This window comes from Solanum dulcamara, chromosome 8, assembly GCF_947179165.1.
Source record: "Solanum dulcamara chromosome 8, daSolDulc1.2, whole genome shotgun sequence".
Lineage (NCBI taxonomy): Eukaryota > Viridiplantae > Streptophyta > Magnoliopsida > Solanales > Solanaceae > Solanum > Solanum dulcamara.
This window is the reverse complement of record NC_077244.1, coordinates 49,343,392-49,356,539: the sequence shown is the minus strand read 5'-3', so window position 1 is coordinate 49,356,539 and position 13,148 is coordinate 49,343,392.

Sequence of the window (13,148 nt, the reverse complement as noted above, 5' to 3'; positions counted from 1 at the left end):
AAACTATACCCTAGACGTGACATGACAATTAGAATTTCGAGGGACTCCAACCAAACCTCTTACCATACATAGCATGCCACACACAACAAGAAATTGAAAGAAAATGTTAAATGCGGCAGATAGTCTGAACAATAGAAACCTCGATATAAAAGAGTTCAAACATAATAGTCAAAATGAATTAAACATACTATTATAGTACGATTATGCCTCGACTAGACTTAGAAGGGGACGTAGGATAAGCTCTAACTCACCCAAAACATAAGAAATAACATGAATCTAAAAGTAAGAAAAATGACCTAATGGGTTCGGTCATGAATCATGAGGACTCATCAAATCTAGCAACACCAATGGAGATTGGAACTAGCCACATGGATAGGAGAGAGCATTGTGACATATATTATGAAATGATATAGGCAAAAGTATGTGTTAGTCCATGGAATGTACTAAGTATGTGAGAAGTATGCATAACATAAAGCATGATATCATGATAAGCATAAACATGAGATGCATGAACAAAAGATCTTGAAAATGTGATAAAGTCAATACATCATAAAAGACACCATGAAAAGCTTGTAATAAAAACATAGGCATTTTATGGGATATGACCTTAACCGTTAATAAAATTACGTGAGCTATAACATGAAGTCCGGTGTAACTCCTACACCGAAAAATGAGAGGTTAATATACAAGGTAGACCCCATATCTTTAACATCATGAGCTATATATGGATCCACTAGCTAAGTCATTTAAAACAACCTATGAGGGCACGTAGTTTGAGACTAGTGGTTGCTACTAAAGACTCCCTTACCAAGCTTCCACCTCAGTGCTAAGTCAAATCCCAATGAAATAGATAAAAATTAATTATCAACATAATATTAGGAAAGAAAATAAAAATATACCAATCCACATTCATAAAATCATATAAGAGTATCTTATTAAATCATGATTTCATAACATTATTCATAAAGACACCCACCTTTGTAAGCATCTAAATCATGATTTCATCCATATTGTGAGAAAACCTTTCATAATTCATTGATACATACTTGAAAAACATCCTTGAAACATAATTCATCACTTTTATAACACATTCGTAAATCCTTCATAAGGTTTATGATCATAATTCATAGTTCATAGTTGAAATCATAGACATAATGCATGGGTCCATGTGAAATCAATTGAAAATCATGTAATGTAGTAAATTCATGCATAATATAAGATAATAATATTAATTGCATTAAAATAGAAAGGACCCATGACATTCAACTCTCATTGAATTGAGTGAAATTGAATTTGGAGAATTGAGATCTTTTGGGACTCAATGGATGAAAGAAATCCATTGATGAATTTTCATATACCTGGATAATCAAGTCCTTAATGTAAGCTCTAACAATGGAGACTTGAACTTGACCTTGTTCTTTACTTGGAAGGAGAACTTGAGAGCAAACTTTAGTGAGAAGAAATCCTAACTTGGGAGAGTGAGAGTTAATGTGAGTTTAGGAGACTTGAAAATCAGATATACTCCCTTAATTAAGTCCAAAACAATAGGATTCGGGGTTAAAAGATTGGTTAGTGACTAAAATACCCCATTGAGAATTTAACTAAAATGACTCCCTACATGAAACCCTATAAGGTTCGTACAAGTTTTCATGAATCGTATAGGTGTCTGTGAAAAAGAGTAGATCTTGGGCTCCTGGGTTGATCTTACACAGAAGGTTCTACAGATCGAATAACCTATGATTGGCCGTATAGGTCCTCGTGAAGGGCCACCCAAAAACTAACTTTCCTTAAGGTGTTCTACAATTGGTCATACAATTCGTATAACTTTGTACGGATTGTACACTCTTCTGTAGAAACCTAGTCCAACATATTTTTCAAATTTACTTGGCTTCCTTTCTACAGTTGCCTTCTACGGGTTGTGTGACCTTGTACAGTCCATAGAAGGCCTCATCCAAGTCGTCTGTGGCTAATTTTTCCCAAGTCCCATATTTCTTGTTTTCACGATTGCCCTATACGGACCATGTAGCTTTGTACAATTCATATAGGGCCACATGTAGGTCATTCACTAGAAACTTCTGTAGCTTTTCTTCCCTTTTCGACTTTTCAACTTCTACGGTCTTACACTTTGTATTGTTATTTGGCGTGGATACAATTTTGGATGGATTATTTTTTATCAATGTGGTATTAGAGCTATGACAAATAATAGTCCAATGTCTTTTTAGTATCTCCATCTCACAAAAAAAATTATATTAAAAAAATAGTGTCTACGAATGAAAGTCATTCATAGCTCTCAAGATGTTTGGGACATTGTAAATAATGGGAATGCAAAATCTGCTAATGAAATTTTTTTGTCTCCAATAAAAAATGTATCTTTTGTTAAAGATAAGAAAGAAAGATTAATAGGCCCTCACTTTCATCCATCAATGTTTGGACGATGACATGTTTGAGAAAGTGGTTGATGATGCAACCACCCAAAAAGAACCATGGAAGATTTTGCAAAAATTCTCTCTAAAGAGTTCATAAGGTGAAGAAGGTAAAACATCAAACTTTAAGAACTGATTTTGATGTTTTAAAAATGAAAGAATCCAAATCCATTTCGAATTTCTGTTCAAGAATGGTGGATGTTGTGAATCAACGAAGAAGGTATAAGGAGGAAGTAAATACTGTGCGTGTGGTAGAAAAAGTCATTCGCTCTTTAACACTTAAATTTGATTATATGGTGTGTGCTTTTGAGGAGTCTAAAGATTTAGACTCTACGATGGTAGAGCAATTGAAAGATTCATTACAAGACTACAAAGAAAAGATGAAAAGGAGAAAAGAAGGCACTGAAGAAACTTCTTAAAACACAATAATGAAGATAAAACCCATCATTCATTCAGAGTTCGTGATCATAGACAACAAGAAGGAAGGCTCTGGCTCTTATTAGGCTAACAATGAAATGAGGTATGAAGAATAAAAAAAAATTAGACATAAAGACAAATTTATGGAGATAAAAAAAATGGTGAAAGGTAATGTGTCGTTTGGAGATACCTCAAAATTCGAATTGAAGGAATAGGTGGAATTCTGATATCCTGTAAAGATGGTAACCATAAATTGATTAACGAGGTTTACTATTTGCCAAAATTTAAAAAATATATTATTTTGAATTTGGATCAAATTTTTAAAAAAACTATGATATTCATATAAAAAATATGCATCTTTGGCGTAGACATTTAGGTAACAACTTAATTGATAAAGTGCATATAACAACGAATAAGTTTTTCCCTTAGAATCTTAAGATCATTGATGCAAAGTGTTTGAAGGCTAATGTGCAAGACAGCCCATGGTGTTGGCATATGCGATTTGGACATTTGAATTTTGAAGCACTCAATCAATGGGAGACAAGAACATTGTTAATGGCATTCCGTCAACCAACTATCTCAAACAGTTGTGTGAAGCTTGTCTTCTTGAAAAACATGCAAGGAGGAGTTTTTCAAAGGAGACCACGTCAAGAGCAGCCAAGTCACTTTTGTTTATTCACATTGATGTTTGTGGTCCAATTGATCCACCTTTATTTGATAAAAGTATATTTGTTTTCTCTTTATTGATGATTTCAATAGAAAGATTTAGATATATTTCTTGACGCAAAAATCTAAAACTTTTGTTCCTTTTAAATTTTTTAAAGAACTTGTAGAAAAAGGAATCGGCTATTAAAAGCATTAAGGTCCAATAAAGGAGATGGATTCACTTCAAAAAATTTAATAACTTTTGTCAATATCATGAAATTCGCCGTCCTCTAACAGTACTGTTATGACCCAAAATTGAGTGTGGTGGCACTTATCCAATCCCACCAAATAGGTCAGCATAAAACCAAACAATTACAAAAAAATAATCATGGGAAGCAATTTAATTAAGGCATATTTATGTAAAAGTGAACGTCTTCATCAACTACAATAACCTCTCAAAAACTGGTTGTCACATGTACAAGCCTCTAATACAACGGAAATGAAAGATAAGTATAAGTCTCAATGTCTTTGTTTCTCAAATAGAACAAAGCGTAATAAAATGGATTAGGGAGATCGCCAGCATCGATCTACTATCTCTCAAGTCTCGTCCAAAGCCTCAGAATAGAAAAGAGAAAAATGAATCATGGTCCGAGCTCGGAACCTACACAAGTGTAGATAGCAAGGAGTGAGTACCAAATAGTACGATACTTAGCAAGCCAACTAACAAAATTAAGTAAATCTAATAGAACACCAGAACTCATTTCACCCCAACTGAACCTCCTTAACTACAACCTGCACAAAAATCAGCCCAATCTAGACTACACAGTTCATATAGCACATAGATAAATAATAGCTCTATCACGATCCAAATCCGAGTGTGATGGCACCTGTCCTTTTTCCTTCCGACAAATCAGCCTAAAAATCATAATTTATGAAAAATAAAGAGGAAACAACCTAAATAAGTAATTGATAAATAAAAGCCGAAGTCTTTCAACTTAAATACCCCTAAAGATTGATTGTCACATGTACAAGTCGCTAAAATAATGATACGGAGAAATACAAGTCTCAATATATATTCAACTCTCAAAAAGATAAAGCATAAAAATGTAGAGAGTGCGAGAGTTCACTGGATATCAATGGCTACCTCCCTCAAACTTCCAGAAGCCTCGAATGATCAGAAAAAGACGGTGATCAAAGTCCAGGTTCAGAACCTACACAAGTGTAGAAGCAAGGGTGAGTGTCAAACAACACGGTACCCAGCAAGATAACTAGAAAAATTAAGTAAATCTAATAGAAATCACAAACTCCTTTTCCAACCCCAACCGAACCTCCAGAATACAACATGCATAAAAATCAGCCCAACCTAATAGTTCACATTAAACAGTTTAATAAGGTTCAGATCACAACTCAATATCATAAGACATATCGTACAAATACTCACAAGTCACAAATAGGCATCAAACTGTCAATACAGATATATAGAATATGTGTATGCATACTCAATGATCATGCAAGTATGCAATTGTTGGCAAAGACCTCCGTATAATAAACTTTAATGACCTCGATCTTATAATCTCAGATCAAAAATGACTTCGGTCCCACAACCTCACTGGAAATGACCCCGACCATATAATCCATTCAGAAATGACCTCGGTAAAGTAATCCAGCCGAAAATGATCTCGACAATATAATACCATCGGAAATGATCTCTGCAATATAATCCCGCCTGAAATGACCTCGGCCTATTAATTTCACACTGGAATGACCTTGGCCATATCATGTCTCTAACCGAAAATGACCTCGGTCTCACTGAATGCAATTAACATGCTCACAAAAGTAATGAGAAATAATCAATTCAGACAAACCACAATCAAAGTTATACTATCAAGTATTTCATCAAATATACATAGATATCTAGATTATGACATGTAATATACAATACTCAATAATATTACACATCGTCTTTTATTAACCCCGTCAATTCATTTTAGATTAGTTCATATCATAATTAAATTCGTAACCTCATCCACATTATGCTCCAACACATATACAATGGGACATTCGAGAACTCTAAGAAATTCACAGAGTTTTACGAGTCCACTTACCTTAGACAATACGTGATCAAAGTGGATTTAGACTTAAAACAACATTCTCAAGGAAGTAGATTCTTCTTTTGATCAATTCCCAAACTATTTTTCGAACTTATTTGGGATTTACTAGTGAAAATTGAAGTGGATTCGGACTTACAATGAGCTCACAATCATCAAAACATTGAGACCATTTCAAGTTCTTGAAAACCCACTTTACTTACTCACAATCCCCGAATTTCATGTTAAAATCCAAACTTAATAAATTGGTAATCAAGCTTTTTGTGTTTAGAGTCAGTTACCCCAAAGTTTCTCCACAAAATTCCCTCTGAAAATTGCCTCCCCAAGTTTCAAAATCACCAAAAATGGTGAAAATAGGCTAAATCCCGTATAAAACCCTCTCAAGTATCGCTTAAGAGACTCAGGGTTCGCTTTAGGAGACGTTTTCTTAAGCAAATAGTGGTCCGCTTAAACGAACACAGCTCAAGTGACCTAGTTCGCTTAAGAGGCACCCCTTTCACTTAAGCGACACTCCTTTTGCTTAAGCGGGGAACCAAATATTAGCAAACTCAAAATTTCACCAAGTCTCAAAAGTCTCCGAATTGACCCTCAAAATTAGATCGGTATTTCGTATACACAAACCATATATTCAACCCCTACTAAATTTGATATTCCAAACTCAACAGAACCCTCGAAATTTGATTTCGAGGCCTCCTTGAACCAGAAATCAAAAAATTATAACTAAACCAACATTATGCCTTAAAAGACTAAAATGCCCTAGGAGCTTCCGAAAAATATACAGGAACTCTCTCTAGGCCTAAAACTACCCTCCGAATTCAACGGAGTCGTCAGAATTCCATTACGAGCATTCGATCCTCAAATGTTTAACAAAAGTCAAACTTATGGCTAAAAATTCAACTATTTCCAACTCAATACCTCAAATCCATGATATGACCCCAAATGTGATTCCGTCAACTCTGCTAGACCAATTTCAACATTTCAAAACTGATAGAACCAATGGAGTTCCGTTCTGAAACTCAAAAATCTGAATAACCTCAAATATCAATTTTGAGTCATTCTAAACCTCTAAAACTCAAAAATTATCAAAAATCTCAACTTCTTAAGAAAACTACGAAATCGACATTAGATATTAATCAAATATAACTCAGGAAATTTACCGGGAGAGTAAAAAATGGTCATTTTATAAAAATTTCTAAAAATGTCTTTCAGGGTCATTACATCATCCACCACTAAAAATCATGTTCGTCCTTGAACATAAAGTAAAAGAAGAAGAATACTCACCGCTACCAAGAGTCTGAGGCATAACCTCCAAGTTCAGTATGTTTCTTCGCTAAGTAAACCATCCTTAGATCATAGCATCCGAAACCACTACCAAACTGAACTTTCAATCAAACTGTGGTGGATCTACAAGTCAAGAGTAATTCCTACGTCACGAACTATCCCATGTAGCCAGTCTAAATCAAAATAGTCTAAAATGCAGCATAACCATCAGGACCACTCTTCCATCACATAACCACGAGAGGATTCTAAACCAATACTCACAAAAAATCAAGGTGAGCCTGAATCATCCACCACCCACAGATAACACACGAACCATCACAAATTCTAGCAAAATCAAGTTCCCACAGCCAAATCTTCCCACAAGCTTAAGTTATACAAACCTGATTCTTTGACATTAGGTACTCATCAAGGGGAATTAAATTTATCCGACCCAAAGGATGTGGTCAAGCAACCATCTAGTGAGAGATACCCTCGAGCACACAGAACTTCAAACAACATTATCAAATTACCAGATCAGTAGTTGTGATTATAAACAACCCATTAAAGTGATAGCACTAGGCCCAATGACCCCTCACATTCAATAATACATAATCAAAACATGAACTCAACGACAAGATATACAATAAGACTGTCAATCGGTGCTAATATATATGGTAGCTCTTTGATAAGTTTTTATAAGCAAGGTGACACTTGTAAAATTTCTAAAACCCTTCAACCGGCCCAAGGCAACACCAAATCCGCCATATTTGAACTGACCAAACCTACGAAGCATCTTATCCTACCAAGAGGGAATGGATAGGTACATCCGGTCAACCACTGGGAATTCATCCACGAAAGTAAAAACAGGCATGGGCACATATAGGGTATCATGCTCCAAAACCATGGTGAAACAAAGTAAGTAGTCATATAAGAATGTACAGAACCGAAGTCGAATGACTCAAGATATTTCTTCCATAGTGTCCATATCAAATATTTTCATCCATCTGATATCGCAATCAACCAGTCTGGTCTCATAACTATCATAGGCATACTCAATCTATCAACTTCCTTATACCCTTTCTGTGCTCTATTGAAGCCAACACTCTCAATACTACCAGAACATTATAGTCACACTGGGCAGTTACTTTACCCTCTGACCATACTCTTAGCAACATATTGTTGTATCCCATCATATACCCCATGCCAAACTTAAAGAAATTCTTGGTCACCCCAATAATTATGCATACCATGGGCACATAACCTCTATTTAACATCAATTATCACCATAGTCTAGCTAGTCCCATCAATAGAGTTAGCAATCCTACTCAAGATACTCAATAACCAAATAGAACTATAAGTTCTTTTGGTGGTGCACCCATAAGTCACCTCCCATAATTTGAACAATCAGACCCAACTCAAAATGCATAACCTCTCATACATCACTGTTCATCACCAACACCAATACCAGGTGTTCAGAAAGTAGCTAATGACCCATCATACATATATACTGAACCAGTCACCTTGCATTATTATATCTAAACTCAAATGCAAAAATCCATACCATCCTCAACCTTGAACTAAGGATTTACACGTGATATCATTTTTCTTCACATCTCTTTAACTTGTAGCCATTGCCCAAGACTCTTGTTTTATTCCACAACTCATTTATCATTATTTCTCCTTTTCCAAACATCCACTGCATAATAACTTTTACCTTAACCCAAACTTCTCGAATAGAACTTCATCGAATCCTTTTACAATCAAAATTAATCAACTTTATAACTCAAACTATGCAGAAGTCCTTCCAAATACTCGATGATCGACACAAACAAACATTTCTTACCTTGTTGATTCATACCTTGACAAAACCACCTACCATAATTGTAGACTTATAATGCAACACCTGAATTCAATTCAAACCAGGTAAACAAATCTCATTCATCACTCGACATTAGTCCATACCTTAAAGATTTTATGAAATCACGCACCTTAGCTTATCATCAAGCACCTATCCATTGATCTTACCATGTTCCTCATTAGGAACCTAAACTGTGCTGATCTTCAAACTCGATATTACAATAGAACTAACCACAATACTAAAGCCAAATGTCTATAGGCTCCACTCTCGACGTATACTCAATTCGACCGATGAATAAAAATATTATTTTTATAACCAAAGAAAAATGGATGAAACCACGAGTTTCTGAATTTAACTCATGAACTCTCAGAAGATAAATCATTATTCCTTGCAATCGAAATAGTTTCTTTTGCTCTCACAACTTTCTGAAGGTCAAACTATATTCCATTTACTCTATAATTTGAACTCCTCTCGATTCTACTCGAGCATTTTCCAACACATCATACACTTTCCATGCAACTATGCTACCTGGTAGGTAATATCAAATTGCAACCTTAGGCACCCACAAGTCATCCTTATCATTCTGTGTCTTTTTAACCGAAAGCCCCTATCATTAGATGAATTCTAATCTTGGAACATCCCAAACTCTTATTACTATGTTCAGTAATCTCGTCATCATTTCGAAGTCAACCCTATTACCCACAGGATACCTTGTACCTAATTATAGTGACCACATCCAAAGGACCAGCAACATCCCCAATTATCTTCACACAAGTATATTTATTCAAACTTTTCTTACCCATAGCTCATTATTTCAATATCAGTCTACCTCTTTTAGTCTGATTATGAAGTCATCAGTTCTCAATATAATAATGCCAACTGTAGTGGTGTACCTTACAAAGGGATATGATACGATCGATGCACTCGATTTACCACTATAATTTTCCTTATAAATAATGCTTAACTCAAGCGTTCATAGTAACAACAGCTTGATTTCTCAATCCAGAATGCAACATCAAACTCATTACCAGAGTAGGTGAAACAACTTACAACTCCTTAGGTGCCTCTGCTTTTATAAATCACTAGTACCACATTGTGAACACCCGCTAGATCCACCACTTTATCACATCATATCCATTAAGAAGGTCTCACTCAAATAGATTGTATATTTATACCCATTAAATAGCTGCAAAACATTTCCAAAGCATTCCAGTTTCCATCCGTAGGCAATATGCCCAATTCTATAAGCTAGGACGATAGCAGAAGCAACACAACCCATAACCCTAACCAAAAGAATACAAGTACCATTATAACAATTAAATTATGACCCTTCCTGATACACACAAACACTATAAAACAACAATAGAAAATATGATCTCGATTGGCAAAACGTTATTATCATAATACACCACACAACCCATTCCTTTTTGACAAACTTCACAGACTGTAGTTTCTAACGTCACAGTGCGCATAACACAGTCATTCCCTTAATTATACCATTCTTAATTGTTGAACCACTTCAAATATCGTATAAGCCATACAAGCGCTATCCCCGCTATTGAATAATTGACTGGAAGGGTAAAACATTCAGGAAGTCTCTCAATCCTCGCTCATCCTTAAATACCATATCCTCAACACATATATTTGAACCATAACCTTACTCTTCCCTTTCGAATCGCAAAATATTCCAAGTCTGGCCACATATTCTTTTAGTAAATATATCACTTTCACTTTAATACCAGATCCAACACTAAAACCACACGATGATGTCTCAACTGTACACATGAGGGACCAAGAATGATCCATCACGATAAGTAGGAGGATGGAGTGAAGCGATAGATATTAGATCAGACCAAGAACACACAATAGAGAATCAAGAAATGAAGGTCTTTCCTAACAGACTTCATAGCCTCCCAAAAATAAGTACAGACGTCTCCTTATCGATCCTCGAGACTCTACTTAGACTTGGCTTGTACACGTGAGACCTATGAACTTGGGGCTTTGATACCAATTTATCACGATCTGAATCTGAGTGTGATGGCACTTGTCCTTTTCCCCTCAGACAAGTCAGCCTAAAACCCATCATTTAAGCAGAATAAGGCAGAAACAACCTAAATAAGTAAATAATAAACAAAAGCATAAGTCTTTCAACTTAAATACCCCCAAAGATTGGTTTTCACATGTACAAGCCGCTAAAATAATGATACAAAAATAAAAATACAAGTTTCAACATGTCTTCAACTCTCAAACAGAGTAAAGCATAAAAATACAAAGAGTGCGAGAGTTCGCTGGATATCAATAGCTACCTCTCAAACTTCTAGAAGCCTCTAATGATCAGAAAGAGATGGTGATCAAATTCCAGGATCAGAACCTACACAAGTGTCGAAGCAAGGGTGAGTGCCAAGCAACACGATACCCAGCAAGCTAACTAGAAACACCAAGTAAATCAAATAGGAATCACGAACTCCTTTTCCAACCCCAACTGAACCTCCAGACTACAACCTGCACAGAAATCAGCCCAACCTAGTAGTTCATACTAAACAGTTCAATAAGGTTTAGATCACAAATCAATATCACAAGACATATAGTACAAATACTCACAAATCACATATAGGCATCAAACTATCAACACATATATGCAGAATATATGTATGCACACTCAATAATCATGCATATGTGCAATTGTCGACAAGACCTCAGCATAATAAACTCTGACCAGAAATGACCGCAGTCTCATAATCTCTGATCAAAACTGTCCTCGATCCCATAACCTCACCGAAAATGACCTCAGCCACATAATCCCTAATCAGAAATGACCTTGGTCGTAAAACATCACCAGAAATAACCTCGGCCATATAATAATGCCAAAAATGACCTTGGCAAAGTAATCCCACCAGAAATGACCTCGACAATATAATCCCACTGAAAATGACCTTGGTAATATAATTCTGCCGAAAATGACCTCTGCAATATAATCCCCCAGAAATAATCTCGGCCTATAATCACTTACCAGAAATGACCTCAGCCATATCATATCACTAATTGAAAATGACCTCGGTTTCACAATCACGTACCTCTCATCACAGTGTTTTCCAAACAGCATGCTCAAGTAATGAGGAATAATCAATTCAAATAAACCGCAATCACCATTACACTATCAAGTATTTCATTAAATACAAATTGATATTTAGATTACGACATGTAATATTCAATACTCAATAATTCCACACATCGTATTTTATTAACCCCATCAATTTATTTTAGATTAGTTCATATCACAATCAAACCCTAACCTCATCCCTATTACACCCCAACACATATACAATGGGATATTCGAGAATTCTAAGAGATTCACGGAGTTTTAAGAGTCCACCTGCCTTAGCCAATATGAGATCGATCAATCCACATGAGCCTTCCCCTTTTGAATGCACTCTGAATCATCATAATCTATGCAAATTAAAAATCCCGATCAAAATACGGAACAAACGATATACATATCATATTTTTAAAATTCGGGTCGAAAATGACTCAAAATGCCCGAAAAATCCAATTTTGAAATGAGCAGAAAATTCTAGATATTTTTACACGAACAACATCCTCAAGGTATTTGGGATTTACTAGTGAAAATGGAGGTGGATTCAGACTTAAAATGAGCTCACAATCATCAAAACATTGAGACTATTTTAAGTTCTTGAAAACCCCACATTACTTACTCACAATCCCCAAATTTCATGTTAAAATCCAAACTTAATCAATGGGTAATCAAGATTTGAGGTTAGAATCACTTACCCCAAAGTTTCTCCACATAATACCCTCTGCAAATCGCCTTTCCGAGCTTTAAAATCACCAAAAATGGTGAAAATAGGCTAAATCCCGTATAAAACCCTCTCAGGTATTGCTTAAGCGACTTAGGGTTCTCTTTAGCGAACAGTGGTTTGCTTAAGTGAACCCTACTTAACTGAACCAGTTTGCTTAAGCGTCACCCTCGTCTCTTAAGTAGAGTTCACTTAAGAAACACTCCATTCGCTTAAGCGGGGGCACCGAATTGACTCTTGGAATTCGATCAGAAACTCGTATTCACAAACCATATATGCAATCCTACTACATTTGACATTCCTGACTCAATAGAACTATTAGAATTCAATTTCAAGGCCTCTTTGATCCGAAAGACCAAAAAATTGCAACTAAACCAATATTATGCTTTAAAAGACCAAAATACCCTCAAATCTTCCGAAGAATACACAAGAACTCTCCCTAGGCCTAAAACCACCCTCCGAATTGAACTAAGTTTTGGGAATTCCATTTTGAGCATCCGATCCTTAAATATTAACCAAAGTCAAACCTATGGCCAAAAATTCAACTATTTCCAACTCAACACCTCAAATCCATGATATGACCTCAAATATGATTCTGTCAACTCTCCTAGACCAATTTCAA